General features: G+C 40.1%; 1 long non-coding RNA gene across 1 annotated transcript; it reads right to left on the reverse strand.

The window, feature by feature from the left end:
- Nucleotides 1–21607: 21607 nt before the first annotated feature.
- On the reverse strand, nt 21608–25944 carry LOC143841794 (uncharacterized). The gene is made up of 3 exons (XR_013232839.1): nt 25879–25944; nt 22542–22646; nt 21608–21972 (listed from the first exon to the last, which is right to left on the reverse strand). It is a non-coding gene; the product is annotated as an uncharacterized LOC143841794 (long non-coding RNA).
- Nucleotides 25945–26351: the final 407 nt, after the last annotated feature.

A 26351-nucleotide genomic window follows, 5' to 3' on the forward strand; every position in this document is an offset into this window, starting at 1 on the left:
AGTCACAACTGTGGTGGTGTTGCAGGCCTTGCCGAACAATTAAACAACAGTGTTTTCCCAGGCTATTTGCGGTTTGGCAATTTAGTTACATTACTGATATATATATATATATATATATATATATATATATATATATATATATATATATATATATATATATATATATATATATATATATATATATATATATATATATATATATATATATATATATATATATATATATATATATATATATATATATATATATATATATATATATATATATATATATATATATATATATATATATATATATATATATATATATATATATATACAAGTTTTTTCATTTACATAAAGATAGAAATATAGAATGCAACATGAGTTATTAATACAAAGAACTGTAAAATATAAAATATAATCATCATTTGAAAATGTACGACCCCACATTAACTACACAATGAAATAAACTTTTGCCCAAAACTGAGTCTAAGAGCCATCCATATTTCCACTACATTTAAAAAAAGGCCTATTTAGATATACAAAAGAGAAGTTGTTAATAATCAACCTACTTGAGAGATCGTAGACCTCACGTTAACTGCTTGATACAATCTAAGAGCTATCCTGACAGATATTTCTAGGTTTAAGTTAGATGCTTAACATTAAACATTTCTTGTAAAACAGTATGAGTTTTGGCCCTGTATCAATACTCTAATGAAGGGAAAAGAAAGTAGGGCTTTGTCTTAAAGATGTACAAAAAAAAAATTACAAGAGGATTTCATAGCTTCTCCTTATCCTTAATACAGATACATCTACAAAACAATTTATACTTGACCCATTCTAAGAGCCATCCTGACAGGTATATTTTCAGATTTAAGTTGAGAGCTTAACATTAAACGTTTTCTACAGATCAGTGTGAGCTTTGGCCCTATAACAATACACTAATAAAGAAAAAATAAAAAATAAGGGGGGAAAACCCCGTTTTATATTTCCAACACTAACGATTATATTACCTATATGCCTACAAAAGAAAAGAAACAAGAGAGAAAGAAACACTGCTTCCCCTTTTTCATAAAAATAGAAATATAGAATATAGTATATGTTATTAATACAGAGAATAGTAAGTTTCCAGGTTTAGATTAAGTGCTTAACATTAAACATAGAACAATATGAGCTTTCGGTCTTTTTAAGGGGGTCTCATCTCGAGGCTTGCTACATCTTGTCGTTCCTGTAGACTTATATTCTGTCCCATTGGCCTTTGGCATAGAAAGTGCAGTTTTTCCCACAGAATATGCATCGATAAATCTTGAGGCCGTTGCACCTCCTGGACTCCAGTATCAATACAATTTTTTCCCCAAAAAAGCTCCTTTAAATTGGTTACTTTCACTACAGATCCATATATCTTTTGATTGATTTTTGTACACTGTTGCTTTGAGATGGCTGTATGTCTTTTTAAAAAGGGTGTCCTTATCTGGGCTGCAGAACTCCGACATCCCCTTTTCCGTCTCCAGAATTTCAGATTTCTCTTCTACTGTTGGTTTTCCACCTTGTTTAGAGCTGTCATCAGCCACTTTTATTGATCCATCATTCCTGTTGGAGACCTCTTCCTTGCCATCTTGGATCTCCTTGAAGATATTTTTAACCAATCCTTCTGTAAATGCTTTGAAATCTTGGGTTTGTTTCTCTATTAGATGAGCCAAAACATAGACATGTTTTTGACTTAAAAAACAACAGCCAGCCTCAAACAATTTTACAAGTGGCCAGTAGAGGTCCTCTGTTTTATCCTCTAACGTTCTGGCACAGGCATGTGACGTATTGAAGACAGTAAGGCAGATATTCTCGTGCTGGAACAGAGTTCTCGTGAGATCTTCCCATTCACAGCTCTTATCTCTTATCTCCGAAAACCAAAACAATTGTAGTAAGAGCTTTTGCCAATTAATTTGAGTTGATTTGAGTCCTTCTTCTGCTTAGTTAGGAGAATTAGCCTACCTCATAACGAGGTGGCTTCGGGCAGAGCAGAATAAAAGGAGGGGGGAAACAAAGGGAAGAGAGATGGAGAAAAAAAAAACCGAGAGATACTTGCAGTAAATGATGTTTTGGAACTCAGCCGATGTCCTCCCCTCAGTTCACAATGTTCATTTGCAGTAAATCGTCATGTAGGGTTGAAGCAGATACTTTAAGATTAGAGAGAGAAAAGAAAGTCCGAGATAGAATATGGCAGTCGTCCTCTGGACCTGAAACGCTGACAGCCTATAATCCAGGGAGATATACTCCCTAAAGGATTGGAGACGGCCCCAAGAACTTCCTGGGTAGAAAGGTGAGGTGGGGTTTGCGTACCCCTCCTCTTCTCTGCCAATTGCTTGCGCGATTGACCCCTGTCAGGCTTCAGAGATAGCAGAGCAGATGTCCTGCAACCCTCTCAGAACGACATCTTAGCCGGAAGTCCGGAATTGTCACATTACTGATATTTCATCGACTTCCCAAGGAAAATTGTTATGGACAGAGGGAAGAAGGTTAGTGAAAATCAAAAACTGATGTTTATCCAGGAATTGGGAAAAAGGAAATATTTACAGATGAACTTGTGTAGATAAAAATGCTTCATTAATGCTTAATTAAATGCTTAAAGGAAGTAAGTAGAGAAATAAAGATAATTACATGATGCCATGTTAAGCTATGGTCTTCTGAAAGTTCCTTCACTTTTGGTCATGATGGTACCTAATAACTAATGAGATTCTGATTGATCGAAAATAATCTTGAGCAAGATGAAAACAAATGTTCCAAAAGTTATTTCTCTTTATGAGGCCACAGGACTAAGTTTTATGTGAAGTTAGATATTTTTGGATTCACTGCTGGTCTTAGACATTTTTTTCTCCAAAGCAACTACTTTATGTTGGTTTGTGGTAAGGCTGGCTTTGCTATGTGCTAGAAGCAGTCTGCATTGACAGGGAGTGGCCAGGAAAAGGGCTAATGGGGGGGGGATGTGTTTTTTGCTATGTCATCTTCATTTGCCTATTTTTTTTGTTTGTTTTTTTCAAAGTTTCTTCTATAGTATCACATTCAGTATCAGTTTGGCAATCCGATTATAAGGATTTTTACTAATGTTGCTGAGACTCAGCGTTTGTGTTTATGGTTAAAACCCCGACAGTATTTTGATGCAGATTTCCCTCTAGCTGGTTCTAAGAATAGAATGTCAGTTTTATGACTTTGGAGAGGCAGCATAAAATCTCCTAAATAAATATTTAAATCTTCATATCATTCCCTGACTAGCATTTCTGTACTCACTTGATTCTGCTTATTACCACCATCTTTTAAATAAATTATATAGCACCTTATAAAAGCAAAGCATAGAATGTGGCTAAAATGAGACTTCCCCTATCCACTACTTTACAATAGAGAACAAAGAAACAAAGAAACTATCTTGGGGGAAAATAGAAGGTTTGGCTTAGAGTCTGACCAAGAGTATCGGAGTGTGGCCTTTTGTTTCTTTCAAGATAAATGATGTATTTTAGAAATTTTCAAGGCTTGGAGTGCTGAAAATGATCTTCCATTTCTCTGTGATTTTTTTCATCACCTTTAATGGTAGTGAAAATTGTTTCATAAAAGTAGAGATGTTTATTTCTTGTCCTGACTTTGGTAATCTGCTTTCCTTTGGGAAAACTGCTAAATTAAGGGTGCATTCATATTAGCCCTTCACTGTGGTTTTAACTCAGGAACTGCCATGGGATGTGCCCTTGCCATAATAAGGTTCACACATCACCAGCTGTAGGTTGGTATGATGATGACTGATTCATTAACGTAGGAAGATTCCACCATGGCTTAATCCCTGGAGAACTAATATTATATTGGCCAAGAATTCTAGGCTAGAAAGAAACTATTTCCATTCTCTACTGACAAAAATAGATAATCTTTTCTCATGAAAAGCCATCTCTTTGTTCATGTCAACAAATCTACACATGTCTCCATACACCATATAATGAAAACCTACAACTTCCTGAGGGATAGCAATGGTAGTCTGCTTTAGGATGTACAACTGAGAGTCTTGTGATTCTTCTAAGATTAAGAGACTAATTGGAACACAAGACTGTGCACTAGAGCTCACTTTATCAGATGCAATAAATTGGTTCCAGTCCACAATATACTTATTAGTCTTTAAAGAACCATAAGACCCTTTCCTGTTTTTACTTAGTCTACCCTGCCCTGGGAATCTCATATAGACACTAAACGCTACACATCAGGGGTAAGAGTCAAAGTGCTTTTTCAACATCTTCCATCATAGTACAACACACTGATAGAGCAATCATATGCTGAGCTACATCCTCCTAAACCCATCACTTCAGTGGATTAAGAAGGATGCAACTGCTATGAGTTGTATTGTGAGCTCCACAGAATTCTGTTATGGGGATCAGGGAGCCTTTACTAACAGCATTGGAGGCAAAGTGTGAGAAGTAGAATCAGCAAAAATCTCCACCTTCTTTCCCCATAAGATGTGACATTCTACTAGCATAAGAGATGCTGTGCCAGCACACCATAGGATCATTTCTATACTGTCTGGGAATCCATGGTAACTTACTCTTGGAAATAGTCTATATTTTTCTGTGCACTTATAGAAATAATAGATAAATCCTCAAAATTGGTGGCAAAATAGAATACTTATGGAGTTTAAAACATTTTTAAAAAACAAATAAAATAGTTAAAACTAGAGGTGGAATTTCAGGACAAAAGCACCATGATAACATTTGTAACTATAAAAATCATTTAACATGACAAAGAAGGATGAAATGGAAATGCATTAAGGGAGTGAAGTTTTATAGCACCTAAATATCTGATATAAATTAAATGGGAATAAATCTGCTGTCATATGCATTCTTCAGAAAAAACTATAAACAGTGAAGATAGAGATGCTGAGTGATTACGGAGAATAAAAGATTTTAATCATTTCCCATACAATCTGCCCCCCCTCCCCAGTTGTTCTTTTCCTCAATATAGCTGTTCATTAGATTCTTGTACTAGGATGTCTTTCTGTTTATAGCCTTGATTTCATTAGTGCCATGTGTATATTGAATTTGTTCCTTGAAGCACAGCAACAGGCATCCTCACAACAGCTACAGATATCACTAATTGATTACATTTGATTAATTTGCCATTAGACAGAAGACACCCACAGACAAAGTCACATAGTCACACCATGTCACAGAGGCAGATTCCTTAAATACATTGACTGAGTTGCACTTTGAAATTTCTGATTGAAATTGTATTAGTGCAATACTTTCAGCATTTGGAAATATCAACTGCCCATTAAGAAAGCCAGTTAAATAATCTCTTGAAATATTATAAGAAAAGAGAACCTGACAGATCAATTTAACATTTTTAAGAGTGAGTCAGTGACACTAAAACTGTTGACTAGAAACATTTTACTTGCCATTTTATTTGAAAGAACACTCATTGGTAAGAACAAAGGGACTGACAGAAGCTGTTTAGAATACAAAATAGCTTCTCTGGAAGGTATACTACAGGTATACTGGTTGGACCAACTTGCATATCTAAAAAGTTTGGGCCTTTGTATGATTGAACCCCTTTTGAAACATCAATTTATGGGTACTTGCCCAATTGTAAAGAACCACACATTGCATTTATTTATTTCACTAGAATTAAAGCCCTTGTAGCTGATACAATGAGCGCTAGCAAGGGGGGAAGGGGGAAAATAGCAAAGAGAGAGGGAGGTAGAAAGGAAGTGATTAAGATAGCGAGAGCTTGGCATTGGGAAGAATAAGGGGAGGGTTTGTCCAGTCTGTAAGAGCATGAGGTTGAATATGTGCGTTGTGTGGAGGCTTGTGGTAGTGTGGTAACAAATGAGGGTGTGGGTGTGGAGAGATGGGTTTGGAATGTTCATTGAATGCGGGAGAGGAATGACCTTTGGGAATTGTGGCATAGTGGCTACAGATGAGCTTTCCAGAGTCATGTCTTCAGATATGTGAAGGGAAAATCAGACTGGAAACTCTTCTTAAGGGAAGATTACATGGCAACCAATTCCCCCCAGTTCTGCGTCATTTCCCTTCTTGTGTGAATTAGGCCACAGACACCGAAATGTCCCCCTGCCCTAATCCACACGAGGTAGTCACAGGTGTCTACTCAAGGCTCTCTGGCTCTGTGATAAATTAATGCTTCACAGTATCTATATGTACAGTACTTCTAAGCTATTTAGACCATCACAGAAGTGCATAGAAAATCCAAACATAAGCAAAAGAAGTACATTCTAAAATGAGAATTATTGTTTCTTTTCCAAAGTGAAATTATGTTCCAATTTCTCACTGAAGCCTTTTTCTAAGTTTTTGTTCCACAAATATATTTTATCTTTTGGTATTTAACTACATTTTTACAGATTTGATGTTTTGTTATGCCAACAAAGGTGTATTGAGTCTTGAGTTTCACAAAGAGCTGATTCCTAAGATAATGGAAACAAGGAAATCAAAGACTTGCAAAGAAAAAAAAGGAACATTATTCCAAATGCAGGACCCTGTGGCTCTGAATAATGGCAAAATTAACACATGATTGCCATAAACCTTACTATCTTGTCTTGTCAATGAAAAAGGCAATTTCAGCTTCTTCTGGAGCAGTGCTGAATTTTGTAAATATGGGGCTTCCTCCTTGTTTTTTGAAATGCAACCTGACATCCTTAGTTATACACATTTTTTTCAAGCTTTTCATTTGGCCCAACTCTCAAGCAGTTAAACAGGTCCCTGCAAGTTGGATAGATACACAACAGAAATAAAGGGTTCATGAACAGAGGCAGGGTAGAGGGAATGAGAAGTAAAAGTTCATATTTGGGTCAGTGAACAATTGCTGGTGCCTGGAAAACAATGTCAATGAACAGCAGCACTTAATGTCCCTTAAAAAAGAGTTAGAGTGGGGTGGAGGAAAGCCAGAAGGCCTGATTTAACACTCACTGAAGGAAGTGTGAATTTTCTCAAAAGCCCAGTAGGAGAGATGGTTTAGTAAGGAACAAATGACCTGCCCCCCTTCTCATATAAGAATTCATCTAATCACTTCTATCATAGAACAGCTGATGATATAGAAAAGCCTAAGCAGCATCTGAAATACAAAACAAGTGTGTTTCAGATGCTATATTTGCAACCAGCTTTGAGAAACATTGCTATTTTTCCCCTCATAGCCACATGTAAAGCTGTTCGTATAGAAACAAGAAATAAAAGTTTTACAATAGATTTTCCAGGGGCACTTCTAGTCAGTTACCCTATATTTTTGAGTCCACTGTATTTCTGGAGGACTACAGCGTCAGCTGACTAAGGGTCCGACTATCCACTTTACAATGTAGTGAGGGCTATAGCATAGATGACTTCAAAAGGGGATTAGTCAGATTTATGGAGGATATAGGTCTATCAATGGCTACTAGGCATGTTGACTAAAGGGGAGTCTCCATGATTAGTGGTTGGTCACTATGTGAGACAGGATGCTGGACTAGATGAACCATTGGTCTGATCTAGCAGGGCTGTTATTTGGATCCGTAAGAAAGGAAGATGCATATGCTATTTGAGGAGCTGTTGAGGACTTTATTTGTCCTATTGAAGGCAGCACATACATGGAATACATCCATGGGCAGACTCTCAACAGGGCAAATAACACCCCCAAAGTCTCTGGGCCATTTTGGCTCCCAAATATGGAACAGGGAAAAGGCATGAGCCTTTCATCCCTCTACACTATGGTCCTGATCTGAATTAGAATCCTGGTGCATTGTTACACAGCAGTTGCCATCAGGAACGCGTAGGCACCGTATGGCTTCAACTCCTCATAGTCAACTCATTTAAAGCATAACATGTCCAGGAATGCAATCCTAAGCATACTTCTTGGAAGTAATTGCCATGGGAATCAAGGGGATTTAATTCTTAGGAAATATAGCTGTGACTGTGTTGTAAGTGATTATGTTAACAGCAAATTTTGTAGCTGCTATTGTAGTTTTTGTTCCTGGTTTTATTTTGTTACTGGCCTTTCCACTGAGAGTTAATGTTTTGTTGCTATTTTATTGTCTTTGTTCATTCTTTGACTGGTCTTGTAGTGGACTGCAAGATGTAAATTTGTATATAGAGTGTATACAAATTTACATCTTGCAGTCCATTGTAAGGCCAGTAAGTCCATTACAAGGCTCAGTGGAAAGGCCAGCAACAAAATAAAATCAGGATCAAATACTACAGCAGCAGCTACAATAGCCCCAAGGATTCTTCAAAAGCTCTAGTAAATAGACCAACCTTAAGCATCATCCTGAAGACACTTGGTAATGATACTTCCTTCATTAGTGAGTTAGAGTGGCAAAATGCCAACACAAAGAAGATCTGTTTTTCAATAATTAAGGATTCTAGACCAACTAATGCATGAGGGATGAAGGAATTAGGTTCTGCTGCTAAATTCATGTTGACAGTCATATTTATTTTCAACACTACATCTTTGTTTGCTGCCCTACTGATTTCTAGGAAGAGTCCAGGAACATTGATCTGTGTTGTTATGCAAAATAGTATGCATAATATAATATGCATATATCCCTCAACCAACTCATTCACCTCATTCTGTTCACTCTGCTACTCTGCACCTCTGTTATGTTTTCTTCCTATTTCCTTGCAATACTGTACCATAAGAGAGCCTCTTGTGGTGCAGAGTGGTAAGGCATCCGTCTGAAAGCTTTGCCCATGAGGCTGGGAGTTCAATCCCAGCAGCCGGCTCAAGGTTGACTCAGCCTTCCATCCTTCCGAGGTCGGTAAAATGAGTACCCAGCTTGCTGGGGGGTAAACGGTCATGACTGGGGAAGGCACTGGCAAACCACCCCGTATTGAGTCTGCCATGAAAACGCTAGAGGGCGTCACCCCAAGGGTCAGACATGACTCGGTGCTTGCACAGGGGATACCTTTACCTTTACCTTTACTGTACCATAGCAAAGAAAAAATTGCAGCATGGCGGATTGTGACGTTCGATCACAGCCAAAGAATCATGAATGAAATAAAAGTCACTGATTGATGTTACCTCAGTGTCTTTATTCTTGTGAGATCTTGGTATCTTAGCCAGGAAAGAAACATTCTTGTTCATGTTAGTCATATCCCACAGTGCTCTTGTCATGGGCATATCAAATATACATCCTAATAGTATCAACCTAACTTACAACGCAGTTAATCCAGTTATGATGAAAGCAGCTTAAATCCAAGAATCTTTCTTCACTTAGCAGTGCACCGGGTAGCATGTTAGTGCTATTTAGACAGTCTCGGACTAAGCGTGGTTCAGTAGGATCAGAAAATGCAGATGTTCAGTTCTCCTGGGAGAGATGCATATTTGAAAGTCCCACCATCAATATTTCTGTGCTATTTATTTATTAGGATATTTCTATACTGCCATCTGTTCAATATAGCTTCCAATTAAAATCACTGCACTATTAAAGACAGGCTATTAAAATGAGCCATTGGATATAAACAGCATAAAACAGAAAATGTAAATCATAAAACTGAAGCAAACCAGGGGCACAATGGTTCTCTTTATTTGAAAGGCTTCTGTTTAGATGTGGGCAGGGAACTGTTCTGTTGGCAGCAGAGAATAGGACTCACAACAATGTAATTAAATTGATTTAAAGTGGAAAGGTACTGTCTGGATATTCTAAAATGGCTGAGTTCCTAGGGGCAGCCTCGTCTGGCTGGCTTGCTGGGCACTCGGGCCTGCTCCAGGTGCCCGGCCATTTCAGGGTCCTGTGGAACGGGTGTGGGAGAGGCTGGCTGCCATGCCTTCCAAGCCTTCCCCAGGCCGCGCCAGCCCGTTCCTGTGGGGTGGGGTGGGGGTGGGGGACGGAGGTCTTACTTTCTTCTCTACCTTCATTATTTTTATCCCTTTCTTCCTCCATTCCTCTCTTCCTCCCTTCCTCCCTCCCTCCCTCCCTCCCTTCCTTCCTATTTTTATCTCTCTGTGGATTTTCCTGGGGGGCACTGCGGGCAGGCTGAGAGGGAGGGGGGAGAGCCTTCTCTTCACCCTTGGCCCATGAGGCCCTCCACCTGCCTTGCTGGGGTGCCTGGAAGGATTCGCACCCCAAGGGAGTAGAGAGACCTCCCCCTCCCCCGTTCTAGCGCCTGTTGTATCAGTTACAATGGGCTTTAGTTCTATTTTCTTATAATAAAAGGAAATAAAATTACCTCCCATTTCTTGATTGGTTGAAATGTTGATTATATCTTTCTTGACTGTAGAAATATATATTCCATAGCAGCAAAGAGCTCAAAGCTGATACTTTGTTGCTTTCTGTAAGTTCATTTTCCTCTCTCTTGGACCCCAGTTTAGAAGATGTTAGTCATAAGTAAGACCCTTTGAGAAATGAGAATTAACTTCTTTACAAGAAACTTGTTTTCATAGCTACAACTAAGAACTATATATTGAGGTTGCAGCTATCAGTTATTGTTATTACTTAGTAGACTTACTGGATAGTTTGACCATAAGAACTTTCTTTTATCCACTTCAATGACATTTGGGCGATTTATAACTTGGATGTTACTCCTCTGCATTGTAACTATCCTGGAGGTAGCTTCACTATTGTCAGAACAGAAATATAAGCACTTTATATTATACAACATTTCTTTCCCTTAAATCAAACTAGAGCCTGCAACTTGATCTAGTCTGCCTCAATATCATATTGAATGAAAAAGTATGCTGTCAAATTCTTCCTAGCAGAACAGCAAAGTGTGCAACCTAGAACACTGAATTTGATGTTTAGACTTTATCGACATACATTAATTTTTAGACTGCAGTTTAGTTGCAAACAGGAAATTGACTTTAAAAATCTTTGAACTAGCTTCCATGTATTTTGGTAACAACAAAATCAATTGGAATCAATATATCTAATTTTCAGTATGGTCAAATCTGTGGATAGTTAGATGCAGACACTGAAGCCATAGCGAGACAAGACAGAACTTTCTCCAGCTCTATAAAATGCCCCCCTGGGGGGGGGGAGCCTCCAAATCAATACAGTCAGCAGGCATAGCTTTAAGAAACAGATGCTCCCAGAGGCTACTGCCAGACAATTCCAACAGTATTGCCAGCCTTCAAGGCTTGGTTTCTGTCATTAAAATGAGAGGAAGAGGGAGGATCATTTGTAGGGTGCTTTGGCCTTTGAAGGCAACTTGCTACCACCCAACTTGCATGACTTACCCAAGCCTGCTGCTTGCTGCTGTTCAACAGTAGTCTCCCCATGAAAATCAGTGCAATGTAAAGGTTAGAATTTTACACAGGATTTCAATGGTCTAGGTTCAAATTCTACTCTGCTGTGGAAACTCACTAGAGACTGTTTCTGCACTGGGAACTTCGCTGCCCTGGCTCCTGTTTAGGAGCACAAATCTGGGTAGACGAGGTACACCAGGCCAAATGGCTCCCCGTGTGGGAGCAAGAAGCAAGGCAACCTGCCCCGGCTCAAACTCCAGCATGCAGCCCAGTGCAGAACCTCCAGTGCAGAAATGGCTTTGGTGACTTAAAGCTGGTTACACACTCTCATCTTGAAATACCTCACAGGGTTGTGTGAATTAAAAGGTTTATTTAAAGAGTGCACAAATAAGTTTCAAGTTACTGTCTTCATGAAATCTGCTAAGCAAGAATGGAGTGTTGCTCATCTACAAATAATAAGCTATCCTGAAAACATACTTGTTCATGTTCTGTTGCTTAATGAACTGGGAAGTAAAGTCTCATTTAACACTCTTTAATATATTTCACAGTAATATACTTGTGAGACCTATCAAAACATCAGTTGTTATGAACCCCTTGCTAATTACAACTGTACTGATGAAAAATGCAAACACTTTGATAATAGTCTTTTAAAACTAACGCTTAATGAAAAAAAGATATTTTCTTGACCAAACCATTTAGGGTATTACTGCCCTAAAATGAAAACAACACACCATATTTTAGATTAGGCTTTCTCAACCAGAGTTTTGCGAAACCCTGGAGTTTTTTGATGGCCTTGGAAGGGTTTGTCCAATGGGTGGGAGTTAATTAATTTTTTTATATTAAAAAAATTATTAAACATTTATTGGGTGACATGATCATAAATGGTCATGTCTACCTGCTCCCCCTCCAAAATGGCCGATGGCCTGGAGGGGGTGGGAAGAGGAGAGGCCTTTGGTGGGTGTGTTGCTCACTTTGAAACAGCTTCATTGGCTTCCAGGCTATTTCCAAGCTCAATTTAGGGTGCAGGACCTATTTGAAGGTCTGTCTCATTGAGCTTCTTTGGAGTTTCTAGCAGGGGATTATAGCTATTGTATACTCTTGACCAAATAATGGTACATTCCTTTCCGGGATGGTTGTCCTCTTCCTCCAAGTATATAGCTTTGGGAGGGACACACTTGAAGTGGTAAGTGAGATAGGAAACACACACCTCGCCAGCCAGATGAGCCAAATCAACCCTGGCAATCAATGGGTTGACAAATGTTACAGCCAGATCATCCTCACATCCAGACTGTCTCCTTCCATATGCCCCTGTGTCCCAATTACAGTAATTAGACAGCCAACTAGTTTCCCTAGTTCTGATGAAGGCTGTATTCCAAGATAAGGATTACCATCACTCAAACCTGTTATCCACTGGTAGCACCACTTCCCGTGTCCCCATGGGGACTGTTTTCAGTGGTGCATCTCATCTGCCCCGGACTTCTGCCCCCTCATGAGGCAGCAGGTTGGGAAATGTTTCACTGTGTGAAAAGAGTTTTTCCCTCCCTGTTTAGGAATATGGTAGCAATACTGCATTCCTAAACACACAAAAATAATGCCCTAGGTGGCTCAGTGGTGCTGCACAGCACCACATAGTGACCTAGGACATTTTGTGTCCCTTCAAGGACACCATAGTTGGCCTAGGATGGGGTGACAATCCAGGCCTTGAAGGGCCTGCTCCGGTATAGGGCCCATTGGTGCCTGGGGCACAAAGGGAATGCGGAAATATCTGTACTTCCTTGCCGCTGGGCAACAGGGGGCCTGAACTGAGACAGGCCCAGGACAGGTCTGGTCACTGACATCATATGGAAGCGGGAATTAGCCCCACAACCAGACGAGCGCTAGCCCGTGCCTAATTCCCCATGCAGAAAAGTTCTGATATTCTATTAAATGCCTGATATAATATCTTTCCAGTGTAGCAGTACCTGCCTAAATTATTTTTGTATTTTTCTAAAGTATAACCACAATCCTTTGACAGGCAATATCACTGCTTTATCCAGCAATGTGTTAAGGAATTGAGAAGCTTCAAAACAGGTATAGGGATGTAAATAATGCAGCAGTGGGAAAGCGTAGCCCTAAACGTAGCATCTGAGATGTTCAGATAAAATGCTATCCAATATTTTTATTTTTACAGTGACAAGGTATGTGGCAGTTAAACATATTTCCCCTCTTTCTTGCAATATTTTAAAAATAAAGTTTGAAATATGTTTGTGTAAGATTCTGTTTTGTGAAGAGAGCTGAGAAAAACTTTCACTAAGCATATATTGGCCTGAGCTTTATAACATTTATCCAGTTGGATGACCTTAGTTATTATCTGGGTCTTTGAAAAAGTGAAGATAGTGATAGGGGAGTCCAGTTACACATAATTCATAAACCTGAATGCAATGGAGTTTATTTCTGTGTATGCGTAAAATTATTCTGAATGTAGCAGGTTTTAGGACTGGACAGATTTCCCTGGCTGAGATGATGGGAGTATAAATTCACCACTCTATTCCTCTTCTTCTTTCATCTTGTCTTGCATTTATTTTCACTTCTGATAGTGAGGGTCTTTCTGCTGCTGTGAGGAACCAGTTTCAAACAAATCACCCTCCTAATGAAGACAAATGGAGGCAAGCTGTGAGCTCAGGCATCCATTATACTTAGCTCTGGCTACTGCTAAACTTTTGGGGAGGCAGCTGGAGCTTTACCAGGCCACTCCCATCATCACCATCCTCGCGTTTCTTCCCATTGCCTGCAAAAGCACAAGTGGGGGACAGTATGGTGATGTACAAAAAGTCTCAAGAAAGAGGAATAGAAAAAGGGCCAGAAGGAACAAGGAAGACAAAAAAGAGTGGGAAATGAAGGAGGAGAAAATGAAAAGGAGAACCTGAACACTGATAAAGGAAAGGGTTTAGGGAGAAGGCATTGTTGGCACTAGGAAGCACACTGACAGGCACTACAGTGCCTGTGCGCGCCCCATTGAGAATCTCACCCAGATCGACCTTATTCACTGCTGTATCCTTTTGTGTGGTTTTTGGACCTTTATCTCAGATTTTTGCAATGGTTTTCAAATCTCTTAGTGTTTTCAAAAATATTAGCACTTATACATAGTATAATGCCATGGAATCACAAGGAATACAGATTTAAAATACTAAAATATAGAAGTCTGAATTTGGGGATTGTGATGCTAATATATCTGCAGCATAGCATGTTGTAACCTAGCTAGGAGAAAGTGATTATTTTTAGAATAATACTATGCATCATTTAACTGATTTAACCTAAGTTCCTATATTTTTCATGTTTCATAAGATTCAAAACTGAGTTGAGACACAACTATTAATCAAAAGTACTAAGCAAGTATAGGATTTACTGACACATGAAAACAACTCCATAGATGTTGACTGGCAGGTTGGTATAAGGCCAATCAATACGCAAGTCAATTCTTCGGCATAAAACAGGCCACAGCTTTATTAATCACACTAATCGGAGGGTTGGCCTGGCACGAGGTATAGAGTAAACCTCTGCGCAGCTATCCAGCTGCTGACATGGGCTCAAGGGGTGCCCTGGGTCTCCCTCCCTCCCAGCCAGGAGGGAGAAAGGATCCCTTGATACCCTCCTCAGGGAGGAGGTTAGTTAAATGGTTGTCAGGCATCCACCTTATCCTGGCTTTGAGACCCTGACCCTCCCAGCCATGCAAGGTCACTCTCAGTCTTAGCCAGTCTCTTACTGAGACCCCCAGCCCCAGGGTCCCAGTACACAGATTGATCCCTGACCACAATACCATGTGTCCGTATTCTGCAGCAGTGAAAAATATATTTTACAACTCCCAAAACCATTCAACAGGGTGGGAGGGTGGGTTGCTGTCCTCCGGCTCTCAACGACAGACAAAGGGGCAAGCTCCTGCATGTGGCACCTTAAATAGGAGCCCAGGAGCCCCACGCCTTATGCCACCTCTGTAGTGTGCTACGTGGGCATGCCCACACTCTTGCCAGGTTTGGCACACATGTCCTTCCTGGCCCCTTCCGCTGCGCCAACTGCGGCCTCCAATAACTCATGGATGTTCTTTCAGCAGCTTCCCCATTATTTCCAAAATCAGTGGTATGGAACATCTCCCCATATATTTCCACAAGGAAAGGGGCTAAAGTTTTACTTTAAAAAACCTGGAAATTCATAGATGGAAGCTGGTACATTTTTAAGAGGCATTGCTCTCATATGCCCCTTCTCTTTGTAACTATGAACCCACTACTCTAGCATAATTTAAGCTGATACATGGCCTCTTTTTTTGTATTCATATTCTGACTTTTGGTTTCTTCTCTTGAAATTAGAATTGCAAAACATTTCTGCACTGGAGGCTTTGCAACAGGCTGCTGGCTTGAGTTTGAGTTGGGGCAGGTTGCCCTGCCTCATACTGCTCCTGCATACAGGAACATTTGGCCCGGTATACTTCGTCCACCCTGGTTTTGTGTTCCTGCACTGGAGTCAGGGCAGCAAAGTTCCTAGTGCACAGAGAGAAAGCCTAAAGTTCCCTCTGAACTCTCTACACTAGGACCTCAGGGTCCTTTTTCTTTCCCTCCTTTCCCCACTTCCATTCCCAGGCCACAATTCGATTGACGCTTCTTTTCTGCTTTGAATTTTTTAAAGTCACCAGACAGCTCTAGAAATTGAGAGCCATCAGTTTCGGGATGAGAAAATCAAGTGCAGCTCATGCAGATTTGTGAATTGATAGGACTTAATGGACAGCTCACATGCTTTGGTTTCCAGGCAGAGTTAGAAGGAACAGAAGCCCTGTGGGGTTCATTTGGGCAGAGATAAAGCATGCTTTTATTCAGCACTCATGGAGAGAGCATAATTAACCTTTTAGAAGTTTAAGAATGATCAAATTGTTATTCATTTTTACAAATGAGAAAAGAGCTTCTTTTTCTGCCAGCCAAATGCCAGTGCGGATTTCAAGGTCACTTGATCTGTGCTTGGGGCGGCGGCGGGGGGGGTTGGGAATTAGAAATGATGAAAAAAAGCAAGCAGATTGAGTAATGTTGCCATCAAAATATATATCAGAATATAAAATATATCTGTTTTTCTATCATAACACTAAATGTTTAACGAAAATTTATCATTAAACGAAGACAACATGGCAAATTGCTGTTTCATACCACCAACATGGTAGCAGCCTTCAACATTTGTTTAAGGGGAAGCACAATCAGGATATGTAAGATTTTTTTTAAGAACTCAGGGAGATGGTTCATTTATTTATTCATAAGACATATATTCTTTCAAGCGGAAGTTTTCCATAGGGGATGAAAACGTGTGTTTTCTGTCACAGCTATGAATGTGGAAACAAAAAGCATTTTATAAAGCAAACTAAAGAAGAATAAATGAAATTTGTGAAACAGTTTCTAATAAAAATGGATACTTTCCTCAGAGCAGACATCATTAGCAAAATAAGATTTTATTTTTCTCTTATACAATGTTCACACAGACATTTTTTTGAGAGAGCCAGCTTGGTGTAGTGGTTAGAAGTGTGGGCTTCTAATCTGGTGAGCTGAGTTTGATTCCACACTCCCCCACATTCAGCCAACTGGGTGACCTTGGGCTCGCCATGGCACTGATAAAGCTGTTCTGACCGAGCAGTCATATCAGGGCTCTCTTAACCTCACCTACCTCACAGGGTGTCTGTTGTGGGGAGAGGAAAGGGAAGGCGAATGTAAGCCACGTTGAGACTCCTTCAGGTAGAGAAAAGCAGCATATAATATAAGAACCAACTCTTATTCTTATTCTTCTTTGAGGGGGGTTGCCTAGTTTCCTTCTCTGAATGAAAAGTCAAATACTGAGGAAGTAGTCAGATAGCAATACACAGATCAAATGAGGGAGATAATGAGTTACCACACAGACGAGTAAAATACGTGTGGCCTCCTTTTAGCAAACACGGGATGGTAAACCTAGTGTTTGCAGCTTTCCTCATGGGAGACCCCTTGTACGTTTACCCACTACCCCGTTGCGGCTTTTTGCCTCCCAACGAGGCTGCAAGGGAAAATAAGCTGAACTTTTCCTGCTGCTCTTTGGCTTGTCAATGAAAACAAGCCACCAATCACAGCCCAGCAGTTCTCTTGTGGTCTGCAGCTTTCCCCCAGTGCCCAAATTATTTTTTAAGGCACTTTTGCATTGCTATGTGGTAATGCCACAACACACATTCATTTTAAATAAAAATCAACACTGCCACGTTGCTATGGAGAAATGCCAGAACAATACAGCTTCCCCCCCATTGGGGGAAGATTCACATTCTTTTGGACCTTATTTATGTCTGGGTGGATTTCTGAGATGCTAAACATGGTCCCTGGACCCCAAAAGTCATTTCTGGTAAATGGTTGGCTTAAAAACAAAGCGCTCCTACATCTGTATGATCAGGAGAAGGCTGCTCGATCACCAACTCCCCCCCCCTTTCCCAGCTCATTTCCAGCCTCCAAAAAACACAGATGGGACTGTTTTTGCCTGCCAGCAACCAGAGGCTATCTGGGGGCAGATTCTCGTGTGGAAATGGTATATGCTGTCAGACTGATTCCCAGACCTACCAGGCCAGAATTATGTGCTAGAAAGGCTAGATGCCTTGTGCATGTTAATGTAGCAGTCATTAAAGGCCAAGAAAAAAGAGACTTCTGTAGGTTGATCTGGGGTCCAGATCCAGCTCGCGGGTTCCAAGAAAAACACAATTAGGGGACTTGGTGGGGGATTACTTGTGACATTAATCAAGGCTGTACCATCTTGTTCTGAGTGAATTGTTCCTATTTCAAGATTCTCCTTTCACAATGTAACCAAAATTACCCTATGTTAGAACCTAGTCAAATCACTGTAACAAATACCATAAAAGAAGAAGTTCTTATATGCCGCTTTTCTCTACCCAAAAGAGTCTCAAAGCGTCTTACAATCTCCTTCCCATTCCTCTCTCCACAACAGACATCCTGTGAGGTGGGTGAGGCTGAGAGAGCCCTGATATTACTGCTTGGTCAGAACAGCTTTATCAGTGTCGTGGTGAGCCCAAGGTCACCCAGCTGGTTTCATGTGGGAGAGCGCAGATTCAAACCCAGCTCGCTAGATTAGGAGTCCGCACTCCTAACCACTACACCAAATCATATAAAGGTTATTATAAAGAATATAAAAAGGTTTTAAAACAGTATAGTCCCAATGAGGGTTCAAAGTATATCAAAGCACAAAAAGCTAACTTTCTAGATCTACTCCTTAAAAGGTTCTGAGGTTAAGTCTTTGAAGCACTGGCAGACAAACTTCAAAGTCAAACAGCAGAATCCAAAATAGTTGCAATACAATATAACATTGCAGAGGCAAAACCATTGGTACTGAAGGGAAAAAAAATGGTAAGGCCTACCAGGACAGTACATTTACAGGAAACTTAGGCTACTGATCTGTTAACCTTCTACAACCAATCAGGACACTGTCACTAGAAAGCTTTCTGAAAGGTGAGTAAAGCTTCCCTCTCTCAACCATTACAGCTGTGATCAGTAAATTAATTAATTATGATCAGGACAGTTCTAGGCCTGTAGAATGGCCTTGAGTTCCTAACCACCAGTATGGGGAGGGCTGCTCTCACCAATTGTTGATAAAAGGGGGGGAAATCTTGCAGATGAATTTTATGTGAAGAAAGCTCATTCCCTGACAAGGGGGACATGATGTTGGGTATATGGTTATTACATGTAGTTTAAGGAACAATGGGGGGGGGGGGGAAGAAATGAGATTTGTACCTTCAATCCTTTGAAACAAGATTCCTGTGGTACTGAATTCTCCTTCTCCATCATACAGAGAATATCTTTTTGGGGGCTAGTGTGGGTCCTCCTGTAGGAAAAGTTGTAATATAACTCCCAGGCTACCAAATCATATGTATGATGAACAGATAGTGTGAAGGTTTCTGTCCCCTAATGTGAGAGCAATATAAAAGGTCCCTGACAAGTTGAGAGAAAAATACCACTTAACCTTTGTGGTCACTGAATCTATGTCCATTGTAGACGCTAGGACCCTGTTTGGATGACAAGCCTTATAGAATCCACACTCTGTCATGAGTGCTTTCATGGTTTTGTCACACAGCCTAACCTATCTCAAAAGCTTATTTTGAGGGTAAAATGGTAGAGAGAAGTGTTTGCTGGTGGGCCTAGTATCAAGTGTCTTCCTTCAACGGCCAAAACAGCCCTGGGAAGTCTTTCTATCCTTTCCTGCCTTTTACTGACAGAAACCAAGGCTGGACAGTTGGCATTCCAGTTAAGGTTGTCTAACAATGGTCACTAATGGCATGCTTTTTTAAGAAGAAGAAGAGTTGGTTTTTATATGCTGCTTTCTCTACTAGGAAGAGCCTCTTGTGGCGCAGAGTGTTAAGGCAGCAGATATGCAGTCTGAAAGCTTTGCCCATGAGGCTGGGAGTTCAGTCATAGCAGCTGGCTCAAGGCTGACTCAGCCTTCCATCCTTCCTAGGTCGATGAGTACCTAGCTTGCTGGGGGGTAGACGGTAATGACTGGGGAAGGCACTGGCAAACCACCCCGTATTGAGTCTGCCATGAAAAACACTAGAGGGCATCACCCCAAGGGTCAGACATGACTTGGCGCTTGCACAGGGGATACCTTTACCTTTACCTTCTCTACTAGGAGTCTCAAAGCAGCTTACAATCGCCTTCCTTTCCTCTCCATAGGCACTGCTTCTATTACTTAAAAAATTAAAATGGTGGATGTAGAGAAAAACCTGATTGACCGCATTTCCCCATTTGGCAGCCCTGGGTAAGACTCCAGTAGCCCCGCTTTAAAAAATGAAAAGTAGTTTTCTGAGGATTCTTTTGCTACAGATAAAATGAGGGGGAAATCTGGGTCTGCACCTGAAGAGAATTTCAGTGCGGAAATGGACAAAAAACTTGACCGTTTAAAAATACCAATCCAAACGACATCCCTAGTGCAGAAACAGTCTTGGACTTGGACAGTTTCTGGATTCCACCCTGACATCAGCTACAAGCAGCCAGCATTTTTATGGCATGATTATGTGCATCTGTCAGACTAGGATATGGCCATTTGGCTACACAGCTTTCGTCATGCTGAGCATTGGTGGGTGCAGGTGGGTTTCCCCTTGACTCTGTTGGTTGTTGTGCATTTGGGAGGAGGCCAAGCTTGTGCACCAGCCTCTGAAAGTTAGGAGGCCTCCATAAGATGCTAAGCCACAGCATCATCCCTGGAGGTGGAGGAAGGCTACCTGCCTCATATTTCTGAGTGGTAGGAGGGACCAAGTGGAGGCTGACACCTGCAGGCTCCTCAACCTGTCTGCCACCTCCTGTGTAACTAGCAGGACTTACAAACACATGTACATGGACAGATGCTTGCCGGTCTGGCTGTTAAGATGGGGGTGTACTTGAGGTTGGCTGACCACAAGATGACTGGATCCACCCCTGTTGCACCTATGCTCATTTGCATGACAATAAAGCTGTGGCCAAAATATATTTTTAAAGATTATATTTACATGTAGTCCTCATTCTGTCTTGGAAAAATGTCCCTTTGCTATGCAGTGCCTTGAGCTCTAAGTCAGACTTGGCACTTCCGAGGAAGCTAAAAATACTGATCATGTGGTCCATGAATAATTCAGATATTCTGAGGAATTCAGGAAGATCAGTGGGAACAATTCTGATTCCGCCTCCACTCATTTGTAACATGCACAAACTCATCCACACAGGGCTTTTCTTACTTTGTTTCTTATCAAAGATGCTATGGTTTACTCCAGAGCACATTTTAGGGCATTTTAGTGAGCTGTCACACATATGCACATGAATCTTATTAATCAGTATTCAGTATTGTGTACTTTGCCTGGCAATGGCTTTTGAGGATCTCAGATGGAGACCTTTCACATCTCACATCACCTCTTGCCAGACCCTTTTAACTAGAGAAGTCAAGGACCAAACCTGAAATCTGCATACAAAGTAGATCCTCTGCCACTGAGCCACAGCTTCCTCCCTGTTATGTTGATGCTAATGCCAAGCAGCTAAACTCCTTTCAAACATGCAGTGCTGAAAACCTGGTCCTTATCTCTGAATTTAGATTATATTACAGAAACATAATTTGCTGACACTCCTTACAGTAATATGTTCACTTTCTAAGTCTGCTGCTCTCAAGTTGCTATAAAGAAATAGCCGCACAGGATCCATTATTCCAGTCTATGACCAAACAATTAAAAGTTCACGCAGGATCCATATTAAAATCAACAGGCCTCTTTTAGGATTATTTAGAAGGAAGTGGTTTGAAGTTTTCAAAGCATACATTATTCTAAAGAGTTTATTTATGCCAAGAACTGTCATCATGAAACTTAACTAATCTGAAATGCAGTTTCTTTATTAAAATATCAGTGCAAACTCACAGTAGAGTATAGAGAAACTGAGTTTTCGCTATTCCGGCTAAAACGTATCAAGTATATTACAGCATATTAGGATCTTTGTTATCAGACCTGAATGGCATTTTTTGTTTTGTCTTCAGATGTGTTGAATAATAAATGAAAACAAGTATTCTGCTCTAGTGTGCTCCGAATGTCAGTGGAGGTGCAGTGAAACAGATCAATTGTGAAAAACAAGATGACTTCAGGTATGCATTTTTATGATAAGTCATGCTTAAACAATCCACTTGGATCACCAAAGCCTGCACAGACATCACACTGCTAATGTTACACTGGACTACATGCTTGTTATATTGGTTTCAAAATGAACAGCAATGACCAAATGGTGTTCATAACTTCAAGCTTGGCAGCAGGTCTTCAGGTTTTCCTGTCTTAAAAAGAAATCTTATTTAGTTTCACAGTATGGAAATTATAGACATGCTGACATTTAAACCTTTGCTTTTCATTGCATTTTACACTTACAGTATTTTAAAAGACAGCTATTAACATTTACAAAAATCTTTCCAAAACCAAATGTTCTAACATACAAAATTCCAATTATACTGCGTAAGGGTGTTATCAACCATTCTTCTACAAGACCACTTTGAAATGTTTGGTATTAAACGAAGAGCTAAAATGTCAGTTGCACATAGACAATAAATTAAGGTTTATAAAACCATGTAAGATTTATTTAATATTACAATTTTGACCTTTAGGGTGCCTTAACTGGAGCTTATGCAACTTTTCTCTCTCAGTTGCCTTCTTTCTTTATGTGGCTGATCTTTCTTGAATGTTAAAACAAAGATTGCAGTGCATACTTTATAATCAATGTTTGTGACATTAACACATTTCTGTTACTGCTTCATGTAAATATAGTAAAATATTATTTCTCAGCAGATATTTGACACAAAGCTGTTCCCTAATTGGAACTCGTCAAAATTCCTAGTAATTTCTCTCATACCTTTTAATCCAAATGAACAAAGGTAATTTCATTTATTCTGTTCTGCATCCAAACCTTGCAGCTATCATTTGAAGTACTGTTTCATTGTCACTCAAAAGGAGAATTCTACAGCAGGGTTAAAAAGAAAGCCAGATATAAGTGCCTTAAAAACCATGCACAACTTTATATAACAGGCATATCTTATGCCTTTTTCTTCCTCTAAATCATAAGGATTCTATGATACCTGAATGGTGCCTTGTCCTTAGAATGTTAAATTTTATTGGCTTTGTTTCTTTTATTCAGTATTACATCTGTGGAAAGCCAAGATCCCTAAATTTATTTTTGGGGACAAAACACATTATATTCCAGAAGATGTATATTCTTAACATTTTTAAAAAGGGAGATTTCAGGCATAGATAGCCTTGGCTCAGATTGAAGCAGGGAGCAAGCTTATCCGTTTACCTCAACCTGTTTCTGCTTATTGAAACTGTCTTCCTGTTCTAACCTGCCATCTTGTTCTTATCAGCATTGGAAAGAGACTGAAAGGTAAATGACTTTTTTCCCTTTCCAAAGCGGGTAGGAACATGGCCGAGGGACAATAGGTTTATGGTCACAGATTAAATCCCCTCTATGGTTCCTGTGCATTCCTGATCTGAAAATTACCCTTAAAAGCTAATCGGTGTTCTGTGACATCTGGTATGATTCTTATCTGTTTTAGCATCCTCTCTCACATTTTGCTCTAAGAGGCACTGGTCTTATGCAAATAACCAGCAGCCTGGTCATATCTTATTTTGTTTAATACTCTTCTTGTTATTATTGTTCTCAATGTTCTATTGTTTCATAATGTTGTTATTGTTATTATTGCATTATTATAAACTGAGTTTTGTATTATTCCTGTTTGATGTAAACCGCCCTGAGCCTCCAGGGAGGGTGGTATATAATAAACAAATAAACAAATAGTTGTTATTCACTTTCTAGACCACCTCTGTCCCATTGGGCTCAATTATGGCACATCCAAATTGCAATATATTTATTGTATACATTACAATAGAATGGTTTGCTTCCCCCCACAAAAAAAAATGGTGTGGTTTTCACCTCATGGGTGGAGTCCCCCTTTAGTTAGTTCTGTTTGTTAGTTGAGAGGATGGCTGGAATGAGTTCCCTTGTCCTGAAACTAGTTGTTCTCATTTCTGCATTTACTTGTTAAGAAACAGTTGTTTTGAGCATAGCCATCTCTGCTTTATGAACCTAAGAACAGGAACCTGAGTACCCTAAAGGGAACATTACAACATGTTCATAGGTTTTAACTTGGGAGTACATTGTAGATTTACAGCTGTTTTATCTTGTAGTGGTTTTCTTGGTTCTTGGAGCTGACCAATTGTTGTTGAACCAGAACAGGTTTTGATAGGCTGGTGGATGGTTCCATGAGCTGAATAGAGATGGAACATATGTTGATGGAACATAAAAAGCCCGAGCATCTTGACTTATAAGTAGGCCCTCCTGAGTTAAACTGAACAGAACACAAATTAGTCTGCATAATGTCTCATAAATTTATTTGAAACAATGATTGTCTATTGAGAAACCAGAATCATCTTGGAATTTCAACAATGCAGTTTGTAACAGATTACACAGTTTAATGTACATGTGCAGGTCTCATGAGCCACTGTCCAAATGGCAGTTACCAAGTTACCAAGAGATGCCAAATGGCAGTTACCAAGCTCTTTGTACTCATCCATATCCAGGTATTCATCATCCAATCAAATTACTTTAACCAGAACATTTCCAAATAAGGCATGTGGTTGAGTATTCCTAGTATATACTGTATACTGGTTAATATTTGGTGCAGAGATGAATAAGTGCAATAAGGCTTGATTCCATGATTACGGAGTATTTGACTATCTCACTTAGAGCTAATGTCAGCCCTTGCACAGATGTCCAGCATTTTGGCCTGAACCAAAGATTCTCTTACAATATAATGACTTTATCATACAAATGTGATCAATCTAGCAGCTCATTTGTGATTCTAACACAGCCTTTCTCAACTTTTTTACTGTTAAGAAACAGTAAAATCATTCTTCCAGCTTTGAGAAACCCCAGAAGTGGCATGATAATGCAGAATATGGTTGGGAGGCATAGCTGTCCACCCAGGGCCCCTCCCCACCCCCTCCAGGCCAATCACTGGACCGTGGGAGGGGGTCAACATGACCATATATAGTCAAATCACCTGATAAATGTTTAACAAGTTTAAAATATATTAAAAATTAATATAAAACTCCCACCATACAGGAAACCCTTCCAAAGCCATCGAGAAACCCTAGGCTTTCATGAAACCCTGGTTGAGAAAGCCTTCTCTAATCTCGCACACTTTCACTTATGCAAAAAGGAGTTCCACAATTTCTGTCAATTCTGTCCTGCAGCTACTGATCCTATGCTGTATTATATTCCTTATCATCCGTTCATGTGGTTTCAGCACTAAAGGAAAGAAAGTTCTGTTCCATAAGTGATGTTCCATTCATGGACCTCTGGAGCCCACCTGAAATCACTGGGGACGACATTAACAAAAACATCCTGAAAAAAAGTCTAGACAGCATTTGAAGCAATATCAATTTCTTGGAATAATCTCTTTAAATTAATGGGGATTTGAAATGACAGGGATAAGAAGCATGATATTCCAGAGGACATCAGCCAAAAACTTCCTCCTGCCAAATGATGCTTTTTTGTTCCAAAGCAGGTGATTGAGAAAATAATAGAGTCAAGTTTGTATATGTGCCAAGGGGGATTGATGGAACAGATGTAGAAAACTGCACAAAGTCTGCTTGGTAACCAGAATCAGAAACACAATGTACCATGAAAGATGGCAGGAAATGGCACTCAAATGCCAGTGCAAACTACCTCCTGGGAGATTTCTCTAGATACTTCCTTTTAGATATTTCAGTTATGAACAGAAGGTTAAAATTGATGGGCAATTGATGGGCAAGGATCAGAAATGGAATTTACCTTATATTTCACACAAACTTGATTATTAAGGATGTAAATAGGTCGTTTTTGTTTTCCAAAAGGGAAGACTAACTTTAGAGGTAAAATACTAAATGAGTCACAGTGTTTCTTGCCATAAACTTTGGAGTTAAATAGGAAACACTGTTCACCACTTTAGAACAAATAGGAAAGAAGGTCACTTATTGTTGAATGCCATGAATTTTCAGTGAATAATATTATGACTGGCAGGCAGAAAAGGGTCTGGGAGGTTTTTAGATTATGGGAAGTATAAAACAAGACATTAAAGGATTGCCAACACTTATAGTATCATTCCATGCAGACTTACCTGAGAGTAATCCATATTGATCATAGTAAGACTTACTTTTGAGTAAATCTGCATAAGATTGTACTGTTAGGCAAACAATCCAAAGATGCTCCTCAATAATCTGTCCCTCTTAATAAAACAGTAAGGGGTGATGGGGTGGGCTCAGTCTGGGATGGGAGGGGGCAACAATTGGCCCCTTGGCCCTGGACTGACAAGTGGAGGGGCCAGTCGGAAGGCGCAAACTGCCTTCCGATTGGCCCCTCACCAGGACAGACCAAAATTCCATCCAGTCAGCCTAGCCAGGGGCAATCTGGAGACATTGCTGCCAGTCTGCTCAAGACCACTGCAGGGAGAGGAGGTCAGTAGGGCTGCCAAGGGGGATGAGAACAGAGGCTTGGACAGGCTGCGCCATCCCTTTTTGCCCCAAGGCTGCCCTAACTGTCATGTCCAACTGTAAATTGCCTCAGAACCCTGACAGAGCTGGCAGGAGGCTGGTGAATGCACTCCCTCCCCCTCCCTTCAGGCCTGCT

This window comes from Paroedura picta, chromosome 7 (genome assembly GCF_049243985.1).
Source record: "Paroedura picta isolate Pp20150507F chromosome 7, Ppicta_v3.0, whole genome shotgun sequence".
NCBI lineage: Eukaryota > Metazoa > Chordata > Lepidosauria > Squamata > Gekkonidae > Paroedura > Paroedura picta.